Raw genomic sequence first — 25,664 nt, 5'->3', positions numbered from 1 at the left:
GCGTGTAACCAAAATAGGGGAATATAGATATCCAGCGAATTTCAAGATGATTGTGAAATGTTACAAGGGTAAGTATATTTCTTCTTCTTTTTTTTTTTTTTTTTTTGGCCTTGTAAACAATGCATATTAGTGTTCACGTACTTTCATGATAACATTCTTCTTTCCTCAACACAGAGTTGTATGCATGTGCCAAGAGTGTGGGAATATGAGCAAATATGTGATCAAAGTTGTGTCCTTCCTATCACGTACTTTGGAAATCTGGCAAATATTATAGTGCCTTAGTCTGGCAAATGAGTATATGAATATAAGAACGTCCCAAGTCCATGGAAGACCATTTCGAGTAAACTAAAAAAAAAAAAAAAAAACTTCATATCTTTTTTGTTTGTCCAATAATATTCTATTTAACTGTGATGGGAAGGCAACATTGTATATACAAATTAGAACATGTATTATTATGACAATTAGCATTAACATTAATTGTGGAGACGCCATTTTGTGTGATGGACTTGGGTCGTTCTTTGATTCATATGGACTCGGGTCGTTCTTTGATTCATATACATGATATTCTGCTATAGAGATGAGAGAAGGATGAGAGAGGGCGCTATAATATGAATGTAAGAATGACCCAAGTCATTCATTCTTACATTCATATAAGATTTAACTCATTTATTTCAGGCACTTCCGGGGGTAATTAGGACTTATCATTTACACACAAGATGAGTCCATGCATAAGCTACAATTTCCAATGTCAAACTGAATTTGGCTAAAAATTGGACTTGGGTCGTTCTTATATTCATATACTCAAATATTATAGTGCCTCTTTGTCAGTAGTGCAATATCTTTTTATTTTCTCAATGCCTCTCTGTCATTTAACTGTTCATGTTTCTGTTTTTGACGTATTACTATTTGTATAACCGTAGTTTTGGGGAGATTGTAAATTAAAATCCGTCAGAAAGCTTCAATAGTGGATTTCCCTTGTGTATCTTCCACAAAAAAAAAAAAAATCAAAATTCAGCTGTATCTGTAAAGCTTTGTTCCATCAAAGAAAAAGTACGATTAGCCTTTGTAATGTTTCTCAAAGGATCTCAGATACATCATAAGCATTCATTGTAAGATAATTTTATAAGGATGATCTACACATCCAGAAAGAAAGTTCAAAAAAAAAAATTACAAACTTGGACATGTTTCTTGAAAATTACAGAAATAGGCAAATTAAGTCCTGGGCCGAAATATAATATGGCACTTTCCTACCGTGGAAACTGCAATAACTGGAAGATACTGCTTTCCTCAATACCGAATGGGAGAGGCAGAAGAAAACTTGAACATTTATCGAGAAAAAAAATGGCAGAAGAGAGAACGGTTAAAGTGTACAAAAGTACAGATTAATTGTCATAAAGAGTGAGAAGGACAACAACAATCGACGACGCTATAGTCCTTGTCTAATACGCATGCAAAACTGAACTTTGTGATGTGAAAAGTGAGAATTTCCCACTATGATCGAAATTATATTGTGGACACACAGCGATAGATAATCTATCATAGTTATAGCAAGGAGGTGCTCGCCTAGTACCTCCTAGGTTATATCTATCTCTACGTTGGGCCATCAGATCTCGTGCTACGTGCTGTCTGTAACAGAAAGAGATCATTATCAATTCGGTATACTCTACTGTCTATATCATCTTTTATTTCTTATATCAAAAGCTCATGAACTCGCACATGCAGTGACAAATGTCCATATTCATTCTATATCAAGAAATGCCATCGGTAAAGCTGGTCAGCAGATCCTCTCCCCTGGATGGCTTAGTGGTCCTGGAGCCAGGAAGATATTTATGTTATGATGGCTTTACTCCTAGAGCTGGTGATTTAATCTGCAGAGAGCTCGGCTTCCCAGCAGTAAAAGATAATTCAACTCAACCTATTTCAAGCGTAGCAGCATCGGACAGAACGTGGTTTCCATACAATACAGGTAACTACAATCTTGTATGTATATAGATTGTGAGAATATGGATATGACTGTAAGATTTCCTCTGCAACTCGAGAATCCGAATACAAAGACACACGAGACAATCTAAAAGTAAATTTGCACACTTAGGAAATGTAGAAATTCTTGAGTTAGAAATATAGAGATTTTTTTATATAGATCATTACAATGTCATTGCTACGACTCTTATCGGAACAATTTCGATTTCCAAAGTAACGTACCGAATTTATAGAGATATGACGGAACATTTAGTCTTACCGCGTATAATGGTTAACATCAAATATTAAAACAGATTTTAAAACTATCCATGAACAGATTGCCAGCGTTCAAGAGTTAAGGATTGTCTATCTCAAGGAACTGAGTGTCCCTCGAACAAGGCTGTGAGACTTAAATGCAGAGGTAAGATTGAACATGAAAAAAAAAAATACTAGCGATCTGTTATGAATGCATATCACAGGAACAAACGGCTTTTGTTTTTGTTTTTGTTGTTTTAGGGGATATACAGTTTTGTTAATATAATTAATATATTTGAAGTGTCAAATACCACGTATTACTGCATTATTCCGGTAAGTTCGGATATATCAAATAATGAGAAAAAGTGAAAAATAAGGCATTGACGCTTGTAAAAAGTAGAAAGTTGGAGATCTTCGAATACTCCCTTTCATAAATACAAAGACCTTTGTCGGCTCTGTGTAGCATATCAGTATGCTGTTTGATGTGACAAACTGCGTGTTTTAACTCTCTACGTGCCACATTCGCACGCCCGACTCAGTCGACGGGGTACAAACTTCCCATATTCCGCTCAAACGCACAAATACCTCCCAAACCGATCGATAAATCGCCAAATGCAACAGTACAATGACAGCGTTTCTCGAACTTCCGTTTCTCTCGCATATAGCTTGCATTATATGTGGTGATTGATTATCAAGCGATGTTCCCTACTGCATTTGCGTGTAAATTCTAAGTTCTTGTCATTGTTTTCTGTGCAAATGTCATACTTTTACATTTATAGCCACATTTACAGCCATTTACAGCCACTGGGCATTTGAAAGGAATCAGTCACAGATTTGTCATACAGTTCTATACATCAATGCAAAGCCTGGCATTATCTCTAACATTTTGTTCACTTCGTTTACACTTCAGCAGAAATCTATAAAGCATACATAGACTTGAAAAACAGAATGTTTTCTCAAAGCATGACTACGTTGGTATTTCAAAATAATGTGGCACGTAGGGTGTATCCACTATGGCACATACAAAAGTTAATGTCTGACCTTTTGGACACTTTGACGTCATCTAAACTTCAAAGCCAAATGTCTCTAATCAGATTGTTACCTGATTGCCAGCTTTTTACGGTTTGTGAATTACATTTTGGTCATCATTAATGAGACTGCACCATGTACTATAACATGTTCTAAAGAAGAGATCCTTTCCAAAAGGTGTTAAATCAATTTTTCAACAAATGGGACTTTCAACAGAAGTGTAATCATCTTTAAGTTTTTTCTGGATATCTTTAGTCTGTATTGAATTCTACTGACGCTCCATATATACCAGAATTACCTAGTGTTTGTGATTTAGATCTAAACCTGTCAACCTCATTAACTTTTATAGAATTCCCGTTATACGAGATGGAGAGACTCATAGGGGGAAATCTTCAGGTCTTGACGGCATTACAGCTGGCGTGCTGAAACCAGTCAAAACACAATAGTCGTGGTTTTGCAACGCGTAGTCCAATCTCCCCCCTCCTTTTTTTAATCCATTGCCTATACAATGGACGAAATCTGTAGTAACCCCTTTTCATCAATTTGGAAATGTTACAGATTTCCGCAATTATCAGCCAGTGGCGCTCACCTCTATTGCCTGTGAGAGTAAACGATTGTGAACCAGAGCTGCACACATGCAATGTATTTGGGGAAAAAAAATAAAACTTACTGTCTCATACGCAACATGGCTCCAGTAGAAGCGATCTTGTGTTACTCATGTACTAGTTTGCTGCCCATGGATTGGTTTTTTTTTTAATTTATGTAAGGATTTTGACCGTATGTCATGTGTCACATTTTTTCTTCATAAACTTTCTGTGAATTACAATATTCAAAGAGAAATGTATATAGAACGAGATTAGGTTATTCATGTGTAACAGACAACAACTTGTAAAGCACCGTGGCTGTAGTTCCGAATGGGCTGGGATCATAATTTACCAGGGATATACCGACAGGGAGTGTGTTAGGTCCCAGTCTCTTTATGTGGTCATCAATCATATTATTCATGCAGTTCAGTCTCCGTGTGTACTATTCCCTGATGACACACCTTTGTATCGTGTGATTGCAAATGCAAGATATACTCAGATTTTGCAAATAGACCTGACCAAAATGATAACGTGGTCTTCAAACAACAAAATGCAACTTAACTCCTTGAAGACTAAAAGTTTTGCAAATTGCACCTGAATTGTGCTGAATAGCACGCTTAATCGTATCCGGGTAATTACCCCCACAGGGCAATCCCCCCCCCCCCCCCCGACTAAATACTGGTTAGTGGTAAGGTTAGGGTATAGATTAGGGTTAGGGTTAGGTTTAGGGTTAGGGTTAGGAGTTTTGGGTAGGGTTAGGATTAGTTTCAGGATCAAGATTAGGATTAGGGCCAGTTGAAGGGTCCGGAGTAATTGCCCAGGGAGTAATTGCCCTTGAGCCCTCTTAAAGGTGCATGGTCCCGGTGTTTTAGTCAAATGCGTACGCAGGGGCACGGCGCAAGTTTCCTATAGAGACCTACGCTATCGACTCCTCTTTAGCGCTTACGCTGTGGCCCACTTCCCCGAGTCCGAAGAAGTCCGATTCACTGTATACTCAGTGGTCCGATCATAGTTCGGCTCATGATTCGGCTGAGGGGGATGACCGCTTTAGCAAACTTCTTTTGTGATGTCATAATAACAAGCACATATGCACGCACCCAGGCATTACAACAGACTGCGCGATGCGCAGAGAAGACAACGAAGGCATCTTGATGACAGCTCAACTTCGGTAATCTTCGTATCAATGCTTACGGTTGTCGACTGTATCATCAACAGCGCCATCTACACTACCGGGACTATGCACCTTTAATTGAGATGATCACGTGCAATATGTGATTCCAAAAGCTAATCGCATGTTTTGGTCTGCTGTCTCGCCTGCCAGCTGGAGTCTCCTCTTGTGCACTGCTTTGTCTTTACAAGTCACTTGTATTGCCTATATCCTTGAGTATCGGGTTCCAGCTTGGTTTTGTTTATGCCAGGAAACACATTGATGCTTTGGAGAAAGTTCAGAGGAGGGTAACACGAAAGATCTTGCGCCAAAGGTGGCAAGAAATGTCAATTGAGGAGAGATTGCAAGTGCTATAAAATGCATCACTAGCTCTTGAATCGAGGAGGACTTAGCTAATCGGTAATGATGTCGTGTTGTGTACAAACGCTGCATAATTTAATTCACTATGAATTTGTGTAATTTCTCATTTCTCTTAAATCTCTTATATTACTCCGTGAGCAGTATGTAGAGTATAATGTCAGATTTCTTTTCCTCAAGCCAGAACCGAATGGTTGCGACAAACAGCAATCCATAAGTTTTCCGTAATCCGAGAAGGCCTCTCATCAGATTGAAGAATAGATAATGATTGTATTTGAAGATATTTCACAGACTCTACAGGTTCTTAGAAGGGCAATTTTTGGAGAGGGTTTAAATTTTAGTTTCGATATCACTAGAAAATGCAGAAAATGATGGCTATGTATATTCATACAGTGTTATTTGCCTTCCTCACTACCTCCCCCCCCCCCCATTTGTCCTGTACGACTGCATGTTAAATGTATTGTGACTGGTAGAGATTTTTTTTTTTTCCACGGTTGACGGGATATGAATAGAAGACCTGCAGGTTATGGCATTATTAAGTTTTCCTTTTCTTGCCACTGGCAGCCATGTTTGGTATGTCACGGTCTATGCCTGTTTTACATTTTTTTTCTTTCTTGCTGTGTTATAATTCATTTTATTCTTTGTCATGCTAAATCACATTTGCTTTGTGTTTGAAATGCTGGATGAATAATAATAATGATAGTAATAGTAATAATGATAATAATAATAAATCTAAATTGGAATGATATTGGAGAGAAGCAATACTGACCAATATGGTAGAAATTGAATCATTAATTCAAATTAGGACGATTAAAACCAATATTTACTTCGGTTCTTTAATCTGTTTCATGAACTCTTGATTTCCTAAATCAAAACAATGAAATAATCTTAGGGCATTTGCAAATGAATGATACGTCAATTTATGCAATTATTGCTTTTGTGCCTTGGAGGACAAAAATGAATGTGTATAGTCATGTGTAAATTTGACCTTTGTATTGACTACTGAGTCGACACCCACTTCAATTGTCTACAATAAGGAAATAATACATTGACATTTGTATCAAAATCGTCCATGAAAAACATGACCTGGAAAGAGTGTTCACTTTTCATTTTACTGAGTGTATAATTGTTTGTGGCAAAAAAACAACAACGAAATGTCATGCAGAATTTAGCTATATCAATCATCTGTATACATGCAGAACCTGGATTTCTTGGATGCTTCCAGAGCACCTATCTTCACTTCTTTCAGGCTGCATTTGTTTCTGGATTTAACGTTAATTCTGACGGAGAGTGTGTGTCCACCTGCAGAGAAAAACCCGGAAACCATGACATTGCTATTGTTCATAAAAGGATCTGCATGTGCTATCAATCAGAAAATTATGCCAACTTCATTTCTAGCGTGAACTATACTCATAAATGGAGACCTGAAACCGGAAGGCAACACCATTGTTTGTTTAACCGTGAGTACCTAAAAGAGTGTGAGCTACTACAAAGTACGAATCATTTCCCAATTCCCATTATTCTCTATAAACAGAATCATGTTTGAATATTTTTATAACGTTTAACTGATATTGGTACTGATTTCAGACTTTGTACGACAACATTATTTACTACAAATGCTTCGTGGATACATCATTATACTTGCTGTCTACATGTACAGTAAAACTGTCAACTGTTATTGCTAAAAGCAGTGATACGAAACTTGAATCTGGTAGAAAAAACACCAAGTACGGTCATGCACTACTTTGAATTCTAACATTTTTTTTTTTTTTTTACATTTGAGCAATTTGCGTTTTCATGTATTATTCACAGGCATTCCTCACCACTTTATTAATAGCATTCTGTTTGTTTGTTTACTTTTTGTCATTAGGAAAAAAGAAAATAATATGATCTAATTAAAAAGTAAGTTGGCGTCAATGGTTACGTCGGAAATGGCGTTGAAAATAACAAAAATATATGATTCTATAAATCAAGCCTTTTCTCTCTTATCGAAAGTTTCAGTTGGGATTTGCAAACATCTCGACCCTGTGTCTGATGGCCACTGGGACTCGAATGTCACGCGCTTTGGATCTAAGATGACTCTTACTTGTGGCGAAGGGTTCATGTGAAATGGTAGCGAGACACTGCAGTGTGTGGGAATACATGGACGGTCGACTTACTTCCCGGTTTGGAACGCGTTAGTCCCGACTTGCCAGGCAGTCAACGATGAAATGAATGGTCTGTCGCACAATACACCTTTCACTCTGACACAATGTAGCCAGAACCAAATCTTTGTAAGATTCTAAGTGAAAGTACAGAAATCAGGCAGTTGTTCATGTTGAGATATGAGAAGATCAAATATTGTGCTGAATATCAATTCCAATCTTATTTCTAACATTTTGATTTAAAATGAATTAAGTATAACAACTTATGATAATACATAACCTTTAGCTTTATCAAATAGATATACAAGAAGAAAAATACTAACATAGTACATGGAGGTCGATGTGTTAGTTTCAATCAAAGTAAAAGAATACTCTAGAGTAATAGGATGTAACCTGCTTAATAGCAAGCTTGTTGAGTGTAGGTCACAACAAAAGCCCATTGTGAAGATCAGGATGAGAGGAGCACGGGTACAACTAAAGACCAAATTAAAAACACACACACAAAACCACATAAACAAACGACCATTAATATTCGGGGAACAGAAGATTCTTCTCAAATACTATAAAAGGAGAACAGGTAACCACATGCTACACACAAATTAGCGGTTGCTTTGATAGCAGTATTAATAGAGGTGTGGTAATGGAAATGCGACATGCTTTAAGATTTCGACTTCCATTCAGCAATACACGTGGAGTGTCGAAACATGAAGGGGAAAAAGACATCTGCCAACAATTCCTATATGTGTTATACCAGCCAGCTGCAATGCCGCGGCAAAAAAAAAAAAAAAAAAAAAAAAAAAGAGAAAGGGAGAAACAATTACAGTGAATAGCCCTTGCCTTATTCCCCGACATAAACGACGAAAATCAAATGGATGATTCCACTTCAAACCTTGGTAAAGTGCAAGAAAAATTAATGTAAGGCAACATTGAAGACTTTCATCTGATTCAAGGCATGATTTCACTTGCTCAGTTTTCCTTCAATCGTTACTTTAATCATTACGATTTGAATTAAGTAATTTTCATTTCCATAATTTCAGACATATTAAGGTTATCACTAGGCCTAGTAACTGTCATAAGGGGGGGGGGGGGGGTGTTATTACGCTTGTAAAATCATGGCCATGATTTTGGTGTGTATGATGAAATAAGTATACGCCTTTTATAAGCTGATGTATGTTGCGGGTAATTAATTTTGTTTTTTAATCAGTAGAATGACATGTTTCCTTCATCACAAATGCTGACACAAAACTGAATGTAACACGTTCAGCTTATAAACGTTCAAACCTGAATACCTAAAGACACATAATAGATAATGAATCCCAATAACAGGTATGAAAACAGTGTTCCGTAATTTCACTTATTTGTTAAAGACATAATTAGACCTGGTTATTGTGGCATTGGTTCCGATGTTTAAAAAAGGCATTGTTTTGTTACAGAAAATGGGAGGTACGATTCCGAAATCAGTACGACACCATTACATATCATTTACAGGACCTTTAGTGAATATTATAAATTGCAAATTTGGTAAACTAAACTTGGTATAACCTAAAACTAAAATAAATAAACTTGGTATGTTATTTTGACAAACGTATTCAGGTTGAACGTGTAATTTCATCGAAGAAAAAAGTCCACAATTCTTTGTGGATATTGTTTGTCTTCATAATATATTAAATTGTTAGTCATTGAGAACGGTAGTCCTAAATTGAACACTTGCATTTTTTTTTTTTTTTTTGGGGGGGGGGGGGGGGTTACAGATAATGAGAGGCACAATACGAACATCAGTACGACACCATCACAAGTTATAGACAGGACCGCAACTGGGTACTACAAAGTTCACGCTTGAACTAACGTATTAAGGTTGTACTGTATGTGAAGTGTGTGTGTGTGTGTGTGTTTTAGAAGAAGTCCATAACCCTATGTGGTAATCTTTTGTCTTTACGAATATTGAACTGTAGGTAATTGCAAAAGCAGTGGCTTCAGTTTTGTTTAAAACAAAATAAATAAAGAGAAATGGGGAGGGTGCGTGCCGGTCCTCTTTAATTTTGTGAAAGTAAAGGCGCCTACCCTGTACGGAATTCCAGTATCAGCCCCTGAAAAGGGAGTCCTGAATTGCACAATTGCCTTCAGTCGTTGTTGTTGTTGTTTTTTTTTTCACAGATAATGAGAGGCACTATACCGAAATGAATACTGCATCATCACAAGTTATAGACAGGACCGCAAGTGAGTATTACAAAGTTTACACCTGATATATTATTGGAGTTAATGTATTCAGGTTTTATGTGTATTTTTCAAAGAAAAAAAGTCCATAATCTTATGCAGAAATCGTTTGTCTTTATGAATTCAATTTGTAAGTGAATGAAAAACGTAGTCCTACATTGCACAATTTGTTTGTTTCCGGTTACACATGATAAGCATGATACCGAAATCAGTACAGTACCATCAAAAGTTACAAACAGGACCTCAGGTAAGTACTAGAACGTTTACACTTTGAACTAACGTATTTAGCTTGCATTTGTAGTTTTGTTCCATGGGGATATCGTTTGTCTGTATGAATATTAATCTGTATGTCATTGCAAAAGGGAGTCCCAAATTACACAATTACATTTTCGGTTTTGGGTTAAGTACAGAGAATGAGAGGCATGATACCGAAATCAATACAACACCATCACAAGTTACAGACAGAACCGCAAGTGAGTATTACAAAGTTCACACTTGGTATATTATTTGAGCTTACGTATTCAGGTTGTATGATTCATTGTGTCTTTTTTACATAAAAAAAAAACAGTCCATATTCCTATGTGGAAATCATTTGTCTTTATGGATTTATGTCTAAGTCACTGAAAAATGTAGTCCTCAATTACACAATTGCATTTTTGATTTTGGGTAATGATGATGAGAAGCAGGATACCGAAATCAGTACGACACCATTACCAGTTATAGACAGGACCTCATGTAAGTACTACAAAGTTCATACTTTGAACTAGCGTATTTAGGTTGTAATGTGTAGTTGTTGTTTTTCAAGAAAACAAGTCCATAATTCTATATGGAAATCATTTGTCTTTATGAAATCTAAACTGTAATAAGCCATTGCAAAAGCAGTGGCGGATCAAAAGGGGCGCACGCCCTTCTTTATTTTTGTTTAAAACAAAAGAAATAAAAAAAATGGTGAGGGTGCGTGCGCCCCCCCCCCCTTAATTTTGTGAGTGTGAAGGCGACTCCCCTATGCGGAATTCCCGGATCCTCCTCTAAGAAGTGAGCCCTAAATTGGACAACTGCATTTTTTTTTGGTCACTTTTGGTTACAGAGAATGTGGTGCACGATAGCGAAATAAGTACGACACCATCACAAATTACAGACAGGACCGCAAGTGAGTATTAAAACGTTAACAGTTTGTAATTATATGTGAATTAACGTATTCAGGATGTAGTTTTCTTTTTGTATTTTTTTTAAGAAATAGAACGTTCCATAAGCTTATTGATATCGTTTGTCTCTATATGAATTCATCAGTTCCATAAGCTTATTGATATCGTTTGTCTCTATATGAATTCATCAGTAAATCATTGAAAAGGGTAGCCCCAAATCAAGTAGTCCATTACGATCACAACATCATCAGCCTTAAACACTGATCAGGAAGTACAGACTGTGACTGTATACACGACAGCAATAAAGCAGTCAGGTATAGAACAAAGTGCGCAATTATTAATGTATACTTAGCCTAAATAGGTATTGAGAAGTTCGGGCTGAGAAGTAGCTGTGAAAAATGATTTAAACTAAGGATCTTCTATCTCGTTTCGGTTCTATGGCTACAGCAATTATCATGTCTTAAGCAATTTGTATAGTGTGTGTAAGACCCACCAACTTATATCTGTTGTGTTTTCCAAAGGCAATCAGCGGCCCATTGAAGAACTGACTACGTTTCATAAACCAGCTGTTGTTACTACTCCTTCTGGTGAGCTTATTGTGTCTGTACGATAAAACCAATGAGTCCAGTCCATTTCTCCATTTTCCCTCTTTGATTATTTTCTCTAAATTCAATGGTTATTGAAGACATTAAGCACTGATCGTGACATATATGTTTTCCCCTCCCTACTTTAGCTGCATGTCAGCCGAGTTCAATCACGAACACGTACATGTATCTATTCATGCTATGATAGTACAGTTGATGTTTAGCGTATCAGGGTAATTACCCCCCCCCCCCCCGCAATGATCCCCGGGTTAATCACTGGTTAGTGATAATATTAGAGTAAAGATTAGGGTTAGGAATAGGTTTATGGTTAGAGTTTTGGTTAGGGTAAGGGTTAAGTCCAGGGCTATAATAGGAATAGAGTTAGGGTCAGAGATTCAAGGGTCCGGGGTGATTTCCCAGGGGGGTTAAATTGCCCCCTGGAAAATAGACACGATATTTATTACGTTGATATTGATTAACCGAGGATAGTGTGTGTTCCATATATTCCATGATGAAGACAGCAGAATACTTAATGCTATGAGATGACAACAACATTCACATATAACACATTTTCTTAAGTGACGGATGTTGTGATAGAGGTTTAGTCTATGTATCGTATATTGTTGTATGTGTTACATATACATTAAAGTATGTACGTGTGTGTAGATTATTGATTTCTCGGTTTGTTTGTTTGTTTTTCCATACACAAGTCGACTGCCTGTAAGACCAAAAAGCGTTTCTCATCCTGTCTTGAACTTCAGTTGTGCACATATGATCCTATGTCTCATATCGTCACTTGTGCCATGATCATAAAATGCAAAATTATGAATAGAAAAATAACATATCATACTGCTGTAAAATCTCTACACATTTTTTACAGGGGTCTAATTTGTTTCGTTATATTTCAGTTTCTGGAGATCTGGACAAGAACATTACTGTGAGCTACATCCTTGGAGCCTTTCTGTTCGTCGTTCTCGTTTTGCTTGCCATTCTTTCCGTGACTTGGTGCAACCATTATAAAAAGAGGTGAGATTTGGCGCAACCCAGTATCGTTTATTTCTGTGTGTAACGAGTAGAGGGGAAAGGAACTAAAATTTTAGGAGGTATAAGTTCATGTTGGTATTCACATTTTTTCGTGATATTTTCATCGAAGAATGCACAATAAACTTACAGATCTAAAATGTGTCTACACAATGTTCAAATAATGTATATTTTATTTTCTTTCATGCTTCAGTGTACTGTGAGGTAATGTATAAATGTGACCCTGCACCTCAAAACAAACAAAAAGTCGCCAGACATGAATTTTTAGTTAAGACCATATTCTGAAAGAGCAGACTTTAAGCTTTAAAATGAAGTATAACTCAAATCAAATGGACTCTCCTAACCTATCTTAATATTGGAAAGAAAGCACAAACTCAGGAAAAGTGTGAACTGAGAAAAGAGGCTCTGAAGTACAGTGTCTATTCAAGCGCTTAATCTTTACCAAACCGTGCTGGCTGTGCGATGAATGGGACAAAAACAGGAAGTAAACCACCAGAGTAACAACAATGAAGTCATTATTAGATTAAAGTGAAATTAAGCATGCCTTATTAACACATTCTGTCCATAATTAATGCCAACTTTCAAAGCAGTAGCACCATCGTTTCAAAAGTTATTAGAGTTGAAAGTGAAGGGTGTGGACAAGGTTTTTTCAGAAATGAAAAAGGGATTCTAAAGACACACCTAATCACACTATTGTACCAAAAATGTTTGAGATAAACTGCTAAAAAACACATTTTCCTGCCCGTTTTATGATACCGAATTTTAGCATAATGTAAAGGAAGACCCGCTCTTTTAGAAAATATGAAAAAGTCAAGTTCGGCTAGGTTGACCTATTTCACTTATTTTCAGTCCTCACGCAAAATCAGTGTGTGCGACTTTATGTTCGTTTTGAGGTGCACGGTCACAAATGTAAATGACTGTGTGTGATATGATATAGATTATAATATTAAATCATAGATTCTGTTGGTGCATGTAAGGTCAAAGAACTGATTACGAAAACAATTTGTTTTTTTATCCACCAGATGTTTATAATTATTGTAATAATTAGATTAATAATCACTATCTGTTTATATCATTCCCTGAATAACAGACGTAGGTCTTCACAAGCTTTGAACCAATCATTGCTGATGTATCCTGTAGACACGTCCAACCAAAATCCGAGCTCGACCGACCGTGTTGCGTCGAACACTACAGATACCGAAAATGGTTACAATTCACTAAACGTCGCTAAAACATTTGACGGTGTTTGTACTCAAAGGCAAGATCCCAGCAATGCATCTGTGTCTATTCAAGGGAAAGGGGAATCGGAAAACGAATGTGCAGAGTCATGCAAAGCTGATGATTTTGCCAAGTCTAGAAATATCTTAAGAGACAATGACTACGATCACATCAATCATGCCTTCCACTACGGCAGAGCACACGTTCACCACCCAGCTCACCCAGCTATTTCTTCGACTTCCCAGCCTGATCTTTGCTCGAATAGAAAAGAGAGTAATTCCTGTTCCAATACAGGTTCCCGAACAGCCGCGCCTTCTGAAGACGTGTATTACTTTACGCTGGATCCGCATGACTTGTACCTGAGGAAATTGAATCCACTAACAGGCCATATCAACCTGACGTTTTCAACTCGAGTGAATATAGTTTTCTGAATCCTGGAAAGGATTCCATAAGTAGCCTTCTCCCTGATGTGAGAGAATTTGATCACTTCTCTGAGAGCCATGACACCAAGACCCCGATTGGAGAGGAACTGTACGCACGTGTAAATAAAACAAGGGGAACAGCTTTGCCACCGAAACCAGCTATTTGCGAAGAATTGTATGCAAAAGTGGACAAAAGTCGAAAAGCACGCAGTGTTGACGCTAAAACAGCATTACCCGATGGCTTGTGCGCAGAATAAGCCAGTTCTGGGTTTAGCTTTTGGGTACATCGGTACAAGTGACTCCTATGACTTTCTCAGTTGATTTTAAAGGAGACCTCCGGTTGATTTTCAGATATTTTTTTTTTCATTTGAACAACTATAATTTATTTATACTGAGGACAGAGTTTCAGAATTTGTGATAATTGGGATGAAGAATACGAATATTTTCAAAACTTAGAACAAATTGCAATGAACAAGGACGATAACATGGCAGAGTCACCATAAGAATGCGTGAGCTGGGGCTCAAGGAAGCAGAACAAAAGAAGAAAGCATGCATATAATACACAGGTGAACTCGCAAGCAAGCGGTATTTTAATGGAATTATACTGCTGCATTTCTGAAATATGTGAACCTCCTATTTCATCATCCTTGTTCAGTGTAATTTGTTTAAGGTTTTTTAAAGTATTCTTTTTCTGTTGAAGAAACACAATAAATTCCACAAATCTATACATGGAGTTGTCGATTTATATATTATCACGATGTGAAATTAGGAAAATCGTCTGGAGTGTTCCTTTAAACACTTCACGAGTTTTCAAGCGAGAGAAGGTATTTCAGCTTACCCGATTAACAATTATGGAATTCATCAGTCATGTTCAAACAAAGAATGAACTTGCGTAGACCAGGTGACCAGAATGATCCATCAATTAGCACTTTGAAAGCATCCATTTAATTTTGCGTTGCATTTATTAACAATCTTTTTCTATTAATAATGTCAAATACCACTTTTGCTGTCAGGTGGATATGCTGGCAAGTACCACTCATAAGCCATGTTCAGACGTATTTCTAGTCGGAGTAAAAATTCATGGCACGGCAATTAGAATTCAAATGTATGCATATCATACCACGACCCTTGTGTCCACACGACGGTCGTGGGAAGAAACTCCGACCAATTTATGTGCGAGGGTCGGTGTAACTTCCGGAAGTGGTAGCGCCGCGCACGTCGATCATGCGATTGTTTTTTACCAGTTGCATTTGTCTTCTCCATTCTTATTGATGGAAATTTCTGCATGAGCGCTAGCTTCTTCGTCGCAATCGACTAGGTTAGAATTGCATCACACGCGCATGTGTAGTCGCAAAATGTCAACATTGCGATTTGACCCAGGAAGTTTTACCTAAAGGTCGTAAGGTATGTGATATTGCCGTAGATGTAGGTCTGAACATAACATCGTATCACTCACCAAACACTTAACCGACGTTAGCACTATACCTTACAATCATTGCACTTTCAAACACTACCGAATGTCGTTCTCTGAACCCTGAAAAAGATTGCAATGATGAGGGAGACCTTGATAACATCAGTGACCTCCACGGCACCAAAATCACCATTAGCGAGGGACTGTACCCCTGGGTAAATAAAACATTGGGAACAGCTTTGCTAGCCAGCCAAACAATAATGTGCGATGGGCTGTATGCAAGCGTGGACAAAACGAGGAAATCGTCCATGCCTGACAAGATTTCTCACAGCATTGAATAAAGAAATGTACGTGAATGTCGCAGGCATATGAACGATTATCTAAAAAAAAAAAAAAAAGAAAGAAAGAAAAATGCTGTGGATAGCGATCTTATACGGAAGCAATCATTATGTGTATCATTATAACTTTAAAAGTTTGGTCAATTATTGTAAACATCAATTTGGAACCCTTTAGGATCTTGAACAGACTTCGGGAATTTTAAGCAATGAAATTACATCTTATGTTCCTCCTTCAGTTTAAACGCTACTTGTTGCCGAGTATTTTGGAATGTCTAGGCAGGCGGTACTAAATATGTAACATATCCCATCACCCATCGAACTTAACCAAAGTAAGCATTCGTGCCTCGCAATCATTGCACTTTGACTTCACCATGTGATATTTCAAAAGTTGAACCTTGTTTTACATGCTTTCATGAATGGGTAGACTCATCAGGTTGTACGAGTAAAAGGTTAGACTTTATTAAGTGAGCTGTAGAAAGTCTACAATGAATTCTAGTCACCAATGTAAAGTGAAAGACAGATTAAATCGTTTTTGAATAAACCAATGTTTGCACTAGACTCTAACGGTGTTAATTATTGAATTTCATGCAGCGATTACAAGATATCTGGACTTAAAATAAGTGAAATGGGTCAACTAGCTACCAATTATGCTAAAATTTGGTATCATAAAACGGGCAAGAAAGTGTGTATTTTAGCAGTTTATCTCGAACATTTTTGGTAGAATAGTGTGATTAGGTGTGTCTTTAGAGTCCCTTTTCGTACACACTTTTCAATTTCAACTCTAATAACTTTTGAAAAGATAGTGCTACTGCTTCGAAAGTTGGCATTAATTATGGACAGGATGTGTTAATGGGTCGTGCTTAATTTCAGTTTAACCTGATAATCCCTTCATTGTTGTTACTCTGCTGGTTTACTTCCTGTTTTTTGTCCCATTCATCGCACAGCAAGCACGGTTTGGTAAAAGATTAAGCGCTTGAATAGACACTGTACTTCAGAGAATCTTTTCTCAGTTCACACTTTTCCTGAGTTTGTGCTTTCTTTCCAATATTTAGATTAGTTTAGTCCATTTGATTTGAGTTATACATCATTTTAAAGGTTAACGTCTGCTCTTTCAGAATATGGTCTTAACTAAAAACTCATGTCTGGCGACTTTTGTTTATTTTGAAGTGCAGGGTCACATATATAATGTGTGTGTGTGTGTGTGTGTGTGTGTGTGTTTGTGTGTAGAAATCGTGCAACTCTTTTTTTTTTTCTTTTTATGCTCCATTATTTGTACTGTTTGTATTTCATATCGTTCATTTAATTACCAACTGGAAGGGGCGCAATTGATCATTCAAATTTTAACAAGCATAATATGAAACAATAAAGGTATACCACATGCTAAACCACATAGGAAGGAGCAGAAGAATGAGGAGGTCATATACTATAGACGTGAAATAAGGATGTGTGGACTCTGGCCCCATTTTTGTGTGTGTGTGTGTGTGTGTGTGTACTTGCATATTCATATATATGTATTATAATATATATTTATTGTATATACTTATGTATATATATATATATATATATATATATATATATGTGTGTGTGTGTGTGTGTGTGTGTGTGTGTGTGCTTGTGTGTTTGTGTGTGTAGAAATCGTGCGACTCTTTTTTTTTTTCTTTTTATGCTCCATTATTTGTACTGTTTGTATTTCATATCGTTCACTTCATTACTTACTGGAAGGGGCGCAATTGATCATTCAAATTTTAACAAGCATATGAGACATCAGTGTATACCACATGCTAAACCACATGCATCTTTAATTCAAATCTACAAGTACAGCGCGAGATGTTTACCTGCACACACCATACATTTATCGTATTTGTCACTCCATTTTCTTATTGCATAAATGATCAACATTGCTAATAAATTGAGGCTCATTTTGTGTATTATGGTCAGAGTTTTGAAATGAATCTGACGTCTGGTATATAACACACAACATACTAGTACAAGAAAAATTGTGTAAGCATTCATTCATTCATTCAATATGTGACCGTCACCTCGTGCACCTCAAAACAAACATAAAGTCGCACACACTGATTTTGCGTGAGGACTGAAAAGTGAAATGGGTCAACCATTATCCAATCTTGACTTTTTCATATTTTCTGAAAGAGCGGATCTTCTTTTACAGTATGCTAAAATTTGGTATAAAACGGGCAGGAAAGTGTGGTTTTGTTTTTTTAACATTATTGGTAGAATAGTGTGATTAGGTGTGCCTTTAGAATCCCTTTTTCATTTCTGAAAAACCTTGTCCACACTCTTCACTTTCAACTCTAATAACTTTTGAAAGGATAGTGCTACTGCTTTGAAAGTTGGCATTAATTATGGACAGAATGTGTTAATGAGGCATGCTTAATTTCAATTTAATCTAATAATCTCTTCATTGTTGTTACTCTGGTGGTTTACTGTCCCATTCATCGCACAGCCAGCACGGTTTGGTAAGGTTTAAGCTCTTGAATAGACACTGTACTTCAGAGCCTCTTTTCTCAGTTCACACCTTTCCTGAGTTTGTGCTTTCTTTCCAATATCTAGATAGGTTAGGAGAGTCCATTTGATTTGAATTATACCTCATTTTAAAGTTTAAAGTCTGTTCTTTCAGATTATGGTCTTAACTAAAAATTCATGTCTGGCGACTTTTTGTTTGTTTTGAGGTGCAGGGTCACATATGGTTTATTGGGCAAATATAAAAAAAAAAATAAAATAACAATCTAGCAGCTCGAAGGCTGATAAGGTTGTTTTACATGAGAATCATAGAAAAGAAATTACAAACCCATTGATGGGATTAGCATGCGTGAAAATAAAAGAATACATAATACACATCAGACCTGGGAATAAAAAAATCTGATAGGTGAGAGTATTGCCCAACAGGTATAAGGAGATAGTATATGTACGTGTATAGAGAATAACAATTATGGCAAGATCGAGATGAGCGGGCAAGAAAGTAAAAAATGTTTAATGTTAAAGTTGGTAAATAATATCAATGCACATAACCATGAGAGCTAAAAATAGAAAATGTGATATCAACACAACATAAAACGGAAATACATATTAGTTATCATGCCATATCCGTCAATTATATATTAAAAAAAAGAATAGAAAAGGGAAATATATTCAAATAGTGGAAAAAAGGAGACGGAATTTTGATATAAAATTAAGGGGGAAACCTAAAACTTATTGCCGGTTGACATATACAAATTTCAATACCATTCGAAACGTAAGAATATGTTTCCCACGGTTGATGAAAGGGGGAAAACGGATTAAGATGGCATAAAATATGACAAATGACCAAACAAACATCATACAGAATCATACCCTATCATTAAACAAACAAAAAAAAAGGCATGACCTCGTCAACTCGCTCATTTGAATATTAACAACGACTGGTGAAGAAAATTAATGTTTTCAGAAAAAAAAATGTGAAATTTAGAAATATCATGTCTTCCTAATTACTAACCCGATTTTGTCATTATCGGAGCGTTCTGTAGAGAAATATGTCTTTTTCTTTTGGAGTTTATTTCTTTAACGTTCTTTTTTCATTGCATTCAATATTTCCTGTCGTGCGTGGCTTGTAGTCCTTCTCCTATACTTTCACGATTAGTACCAGTCTCTTCTTGCCAAATGAGGTCCTGTCATGTGCAGACTGTCGACTAGTATGTGATGGTGTAGCTCAGATACTCTGACTCGTTAGAAAAACAATCAAAACAACAACAACAACGACAAAAAAAAATGCAAGCTGGGGTTTCCCCACCATCTTCCATCTTTGAGGAGCCAATGACGGTGCAGTTGATTTGAACCTCGTATTAGACAGAAGACAATGAGATGTATTAGGCGACCTTCAGGCCAAAGGGGTCCCTTGGTGTTGACATGACGACAGAACGAAACCCATATAGATCCTCTTATTATCATCATTTGTATAACTTGTATAATGCGATTATATTATAAACAATAGATAGCAATAGACTAATTTGGATTAGACGAAATACTTCTTTTTCTTCGGTCACAAGTTACTACGTAGTAAGGAAGCATTAAGTGTAATCTTTCCTTGCCCTCCATACTGTCATAACGATGTGAACTATACTATATTTTTGCAGGTTTTGCGTATAAAATAGTTCTTGTACCATTAGTAGTAATATATGAATCATACTTGCTTATCTAGCACATGTCTTCATCCATCTTCAAAGAATGAAGTCCATCGTTTGGACATTTCGAAAACCTGTTCAAGGGGCTGGAGGCATCCCTCCACAATACCGCTGTCTCCTGAAAGCCTCTTGACAGTTAACTCTAGATTGCATTTCAAAACTGAAACCAACACAGTTGCACTATCCATCAGTCATAAAGATTGTTGTGAGATGAACCAATTAAAAATTCCCCAACCAATGTAAACTCAATAGATTTAAACTATGTATGCATACACATGCAGTGTGTGATAGAAGCCATTGCATTTGACGATGTTTCTGAAAATTATCTAATCCCAGGAATAGATAAAGTGTCGTAATTGATATTGTTTTCAATATTCTATCGAAGTAAAGGGTATCACATTAAAATGAAAAACAATCGTCATGACACCGAACCCTCCCCCCCCCCCCCCCACAAGAATAGAAGCAGAGGAATGTGTCGTGTCACATAGTTCTCGGAGCGTTATAAAGCGAAGCATCACTTCAGGTTCACATCATCATTTAAAATGATCTAAGAAGTATAAAAGCGAATAGAACTGAAAAAATGTACAATTTCTTTCTTTTTTAGATAATGAATTAGTAGTCCCTAAACCATTTGATATGAGGAAATAACACTGGTCTGCTCATGCTATAATCAAGTTATATGATATAATTGTTGAATCATTATAAAACTGAAGCTATTGGTATCTGTTGTATTATTTTTATTCTTCTATTTTTTTTAGTAAGTGAATCATTACCATAGATCATGATATTTTGTTGTGCAAGTTGAAAAGAAGACGGTATCCGAAGCCAAGCTTTAAACTAGTTCAAAGATATGTGCATGCAACAGAAAGCAACACGATTTTTAAAAGTCAACTGAGTCCACTATTCATAAAATCCTCTGAGATTCGGATCACAACCCACCCACGTAAAAGATCCCGCTTCACTCACATTCATCGCAAAGACTAGGGAGCATAGCGCTGCATGGTGAGGCGGTCTACGATCACTGACGATACCTACAAGTAGGCTACTGCTGGACCCCATGGATGACCATTGCATGCAGCTATGTTTTGGCTGACTTTGGGTTGTCCAGCCATCTTGTTAGATGAAAAACACACACACACACACACACACACACACACGAATTAAGAAAACACTGGTGTGTAACGCAACCATCTAAAAAAGGGCAAACAAGTTGATGTTTAGAGTGGGCAGATGGAGTGCGACTTTAACCTATATTATATGAAATTATCAATGCCGTTAAAGTATGTACATAAACATTATAGTACTCAATTAGGTCTCATATCATGAGTATCAATTAAAATGATAACATGATGGATAGTCACATGTTAAAGAATTACAAGAATGGGTCCTTTTATAGCTCAATGATAGTAATACTCGTACATGCATAGACGAGAAGGCTTCATGAGACCTAAAGGGACGGACACAAAGACGCTCAAGGACAGACAGACAGACACACACACACACACACAGACACGCACGTACTGGTGGAATGCAATATCACTTCTATTTGCAAATGACTATACGTTTTATTTACATCACTAGGAAAATGAGGTAATTTATTTATTCCTTTGTTAACAGATAGCTTTGTCAGCTTAAAAACTTCTTTTGATTTCATGTTTGCATATTGTCTGTAAGGAAAAAGATTGTCCTGTTCAAAACTGAAACAGTGTAGAGTAATGAGGGGACCAACGAAGCGTTAATGTGAATCTCTAATGAAGATTGTGGCATGAACACGAAAAATGAACAATCATGATGGCAGGAAAGATGACAATGAAGCAATCGATCAAAATAGAGACTGGGAGGACGTCTAACTTTAGACCGAACGAATTAATTACATTCCTGCATACTCTCTATTGGTCCTGTCGTACTTGTTTCTTGAAGCCGTAGGAAATTCGACAGGCGTTACATCTTACACCAACTCTTAGTTTCACACAGCGACAAGCAGCTAAAGAGTTTAGAAGAAGATCCGCACGCAGGTCCTGACGCTTTTTCTCCAGTTTGCACCAGCAGGCCAGCGTATATCAACTTTTTTTTTTTCGCTGCGCATTTGAGAATTTCACAGTGACTCTGAACTTCAGTCACACCACATTTAAAACTGGACGTATAATTATTATCTCATTTATTTTTCAAACCTGGAGGTTAAACGAAGTGTATCAATCTGCTAGAGGCATTTCTCATCGAGTTGGAGTTACCCTCTGATTCTAAGCCTTATGAGAGACTGATACAGTTTTGCTTTTAGTGTGCGTGTCATGAAACAAGAATTTCTGAAAAATGGCTCCAGTGGTTCTATTTATTTCTTGCTTGCTCTACCAGCCGTTGCTCATTTGCTCAACTCCGGAAAGCAATACGACATGTACGTATCTTTTATTTCTCATTTAATAATGCTAATTTTAAATTTTGTGATGCAATTGACTGATTAAGCCTAGTCATTTTCCTGTGTACAAAATCATCCCAATTCAGGTATTCAGCTCCGAAGATGATTGAATTGAAATGAATTGAAATAACAGACGGAACTTTTTGTAACTATATTATGAACTACTTGTATTTGTGTATGTATAACTTTCTTAAGAAGAGACAAAACATTACTGTGTGAAATCACTTGTCTTCATAGTTTGTAAACGATTAAAAGAGCAGTCCTTACTCAAGTTTGCCGCTTACTATTGTCAAAAACCTGAAGGACTTTAACGATTTATCTGTTGATCACCTAGTGCAGATTCTATTGATACGACAGCTATAAAATAGAAAGACATATTGATTTCTTTCTTTGTATCAGTGGTTACGGAGAAGTATGGATTAATGACTTAAAAGAAGTTCTAAAAAAAAAATGGTTCTAATTCACATGCCCATAGTGAGAGTACGTCCCGGCAAACTGCTGTGTCTTTCATAGGCGATCGGTACCTCGTTAAAGAACTGAATATATTCCAAACCACAGTTATCAAGAATTCGTCCATTGAGCTTTGTGCTTTTTTACTGCGAAATAAATGCGCCTAGTCTATCTCTCACTTCTATAGTTCACTTTGTAAGTCCCATACGCAGTTGCTGATATATATCTAAATAAGTTACAACCGGGTGTTTTCCCTACCTTGATTTGCTTATAAGGGGCAGCAGAGGTTAATCAGGAACACATAGCTGATCGCATTCAAGTGTTCCATGATGAGGAAAGTACAATTCCTGTTGTTTCGGGATAACAACGGCATCTAAACATTTTCTTTCACTTCTGGTTTGACGGATTGTGTGACAGAGATTAAATACACACACACACACACACACACACACACACACACATACCATATATATATACACATTATATAGATATACTGTAATGTACATAGATATATATACATTTTTGACTGTTGATTTAACGTTTCTTCCATTATACAATAGAGCGGTCCTGAAACAGTGAGGCATAAAAGGAATGTTTTTCACTGTATTATGTTCTTGATGACATCTTGGTTCATTCCATCACCTCTAGCTGTCATGATTAAAACATGCAAAATCATCAAAAAATAATCATAACAACAACAGCACAAATTTGGGAAACCTCTTCAAATTTTTCATGGCATATTGTTCTTCCTTATATAATAAGGTTCTAATTCCTTGCATTTATATTTCAGTTTCTGGAGATCTAGACATAAAGATGACCGTGGACAACCTGAAAATCTCTCTGTACGTCCTTCTCGTATTGCTTGCCATCGTCACCGTGGCTTGGTGCAACCATTACAAAAAACGGTGAGTTTCGACGTGGTCCAGTACATTGAATGTTTCTGTGTGTGTCTGGAAAGAAAAGGGAGGGGAAAGGTGGTGGGGGGATAACAAATCGCGTTGAAGAAGTAAGCTCTTATCGACATCCACTAACGATGTTATTCTCGTGGTATTTTCCAGTATACAATCAATGAATTTGAAATGTATGAATACGTTGGCAGATGTTTCAGTGCATTAATTGCTACGTGGATGAGTGTTATATCGAATGACTTCGATTTATATGGTACTTTTAAGCCTATGTCGCATGTTATGTCTAAAAAAAGGATACATATTATCAAAATATATAATTGTGTGTAAACGTAACTTTGTTTTCTTTTTACCAGACCTACAGAATGTACATTAGAGTTATAACATTATGATTACCATGGATCGAAATTCTTCCATTCTCGTTCTTTGAATATCATGCATAGACCCTCACAAGCTTCGAACGAGCTGTTGCAAATGTATCCTGTTGAGACTTCTAATCGAGATCCGAGCTCAGCCGATCATATTGCATCGAACACTTCCGTTACAGACCCTGATGCAGATGGTCTTCATCTCCCAAATCATCCTGGCAACACATTAAGAAACGTCACGGCTCGTGAGGAGAACTCGTATAACGTCCACCAGGAAGCGGCGGGGATAGCCACGGGGATTTCCCAGCCCTCGAGCACATTTTCTTCACTGAATAACATCGATACCACTATCAGCGCGTCATTAAACATCTCATACACTGGCTTAGAGGTAATGTTTCAGGATCAAACAGAAAACGGCTATGAGGACCGTACCTACCAAGATGTCGACATCGATAGAAACAATGGAGTGGAAGAAACTGCCTCTAGATCCCCTGGTGGGGCAAAGTCCAGAATTATTCTTGATAACAATGACCGCGATAGCATCAATCATTCATTCAATGAAGACAGAACACATGTTCAAAACCTAGCTTCCCTATCTATCTTTCCGACATCGCTGTCAAATTGTCACTCTGAAAGCAGAGAAGATATCCTCTCTTCCAATATAAGTTTCCCAACAAATGTGCCTTCTGAAGACGTTTTTTACTATCAGCTAGAACCGGGGGTACCCCAGGATATTGAAACCAGTAACGAGCCATATCACCCTGATGTTTTCGACTCGAGTGAAAATAGTTTGCTGGATCCTGGGAAAGATTCCATCGACATTCTTCTTCAAGATGTGAGAGAATTCAATGTTATCAATGACCGGCACGACCCAAAAAGCCCGATGAGCGACGAACTCTACGCACGGGTGACTAAAACAATGGGGACATCTTCGGCAGAGAAACCAGTCAAGTGTGGAGACTTGTACGTAAATGTAGACAGAACTCGAAAAACACGCAAAGTTGACGTAAAAACTTCATTGCCTGAGCAATTGTATGCACCGTTCATTGAAACAAGTGGAAACTCTCTCTCAGCAAACCCTGAGGTGTACGAAGGAATTTATGCAAATGTGGATAAAACACGTGACTCATGCATTGCTGACACAAAACCAGCTTTCCATGAGGAAATGTACATGAATGTTACAGACTAGTAAGTGATTTCTAGACTATCATAGAAATGAGTGTACTATGATGGGTATCAAGTAATTGGGAGTAGATCTTTATTGTGCAATTTCATCTTTACAAGTTTGGTCTACATTGAACAATATCCATTTTGACCCTTCCAGCTCAAGGCAGCGTCTATGAACTTATCTGGCATTGAGATTGATAAAACTCACTGCTCGTTCAAGTTTGTATTTTCTTGGAGCTCCATGGCTGGAATATGTAGTGAGGCGACATTGTATGCAATAATATATCACTCATCAGACACTAGATGAACATTAT

General features: G+C 37.1%; 1 pseudogene; it reads left to right on the top strand.

Moving 5' to 3' along the window:
- The first annotated feature begins 46 nt into the window (after window positions 1-46).
- Window positions 47-25,372, top strand: LOC140239684 (uncharacterized; annotated as a pseudogene).
- Window positions 25,373-25,664: the final 292 nt, after the last annotated feature.

This window comes from Diadema setosum, chromosome 16, assembly GCF_964275005.1.
Source record: "Diadema setosum chromosome 16, eeDiaSeto1, whole genome shotgun sequence".
NCBI lineage: Eukaryota > Metazoa > Echinodermata > Echinoidea > Diadematoida > Diadematidae > Diadema > Diadema setosum.
The sequence above is the reverse complement of the archived record's forward strand: the minus strand, read 5'-3'. Positions and strand labels throughout refer to the sequence as shown.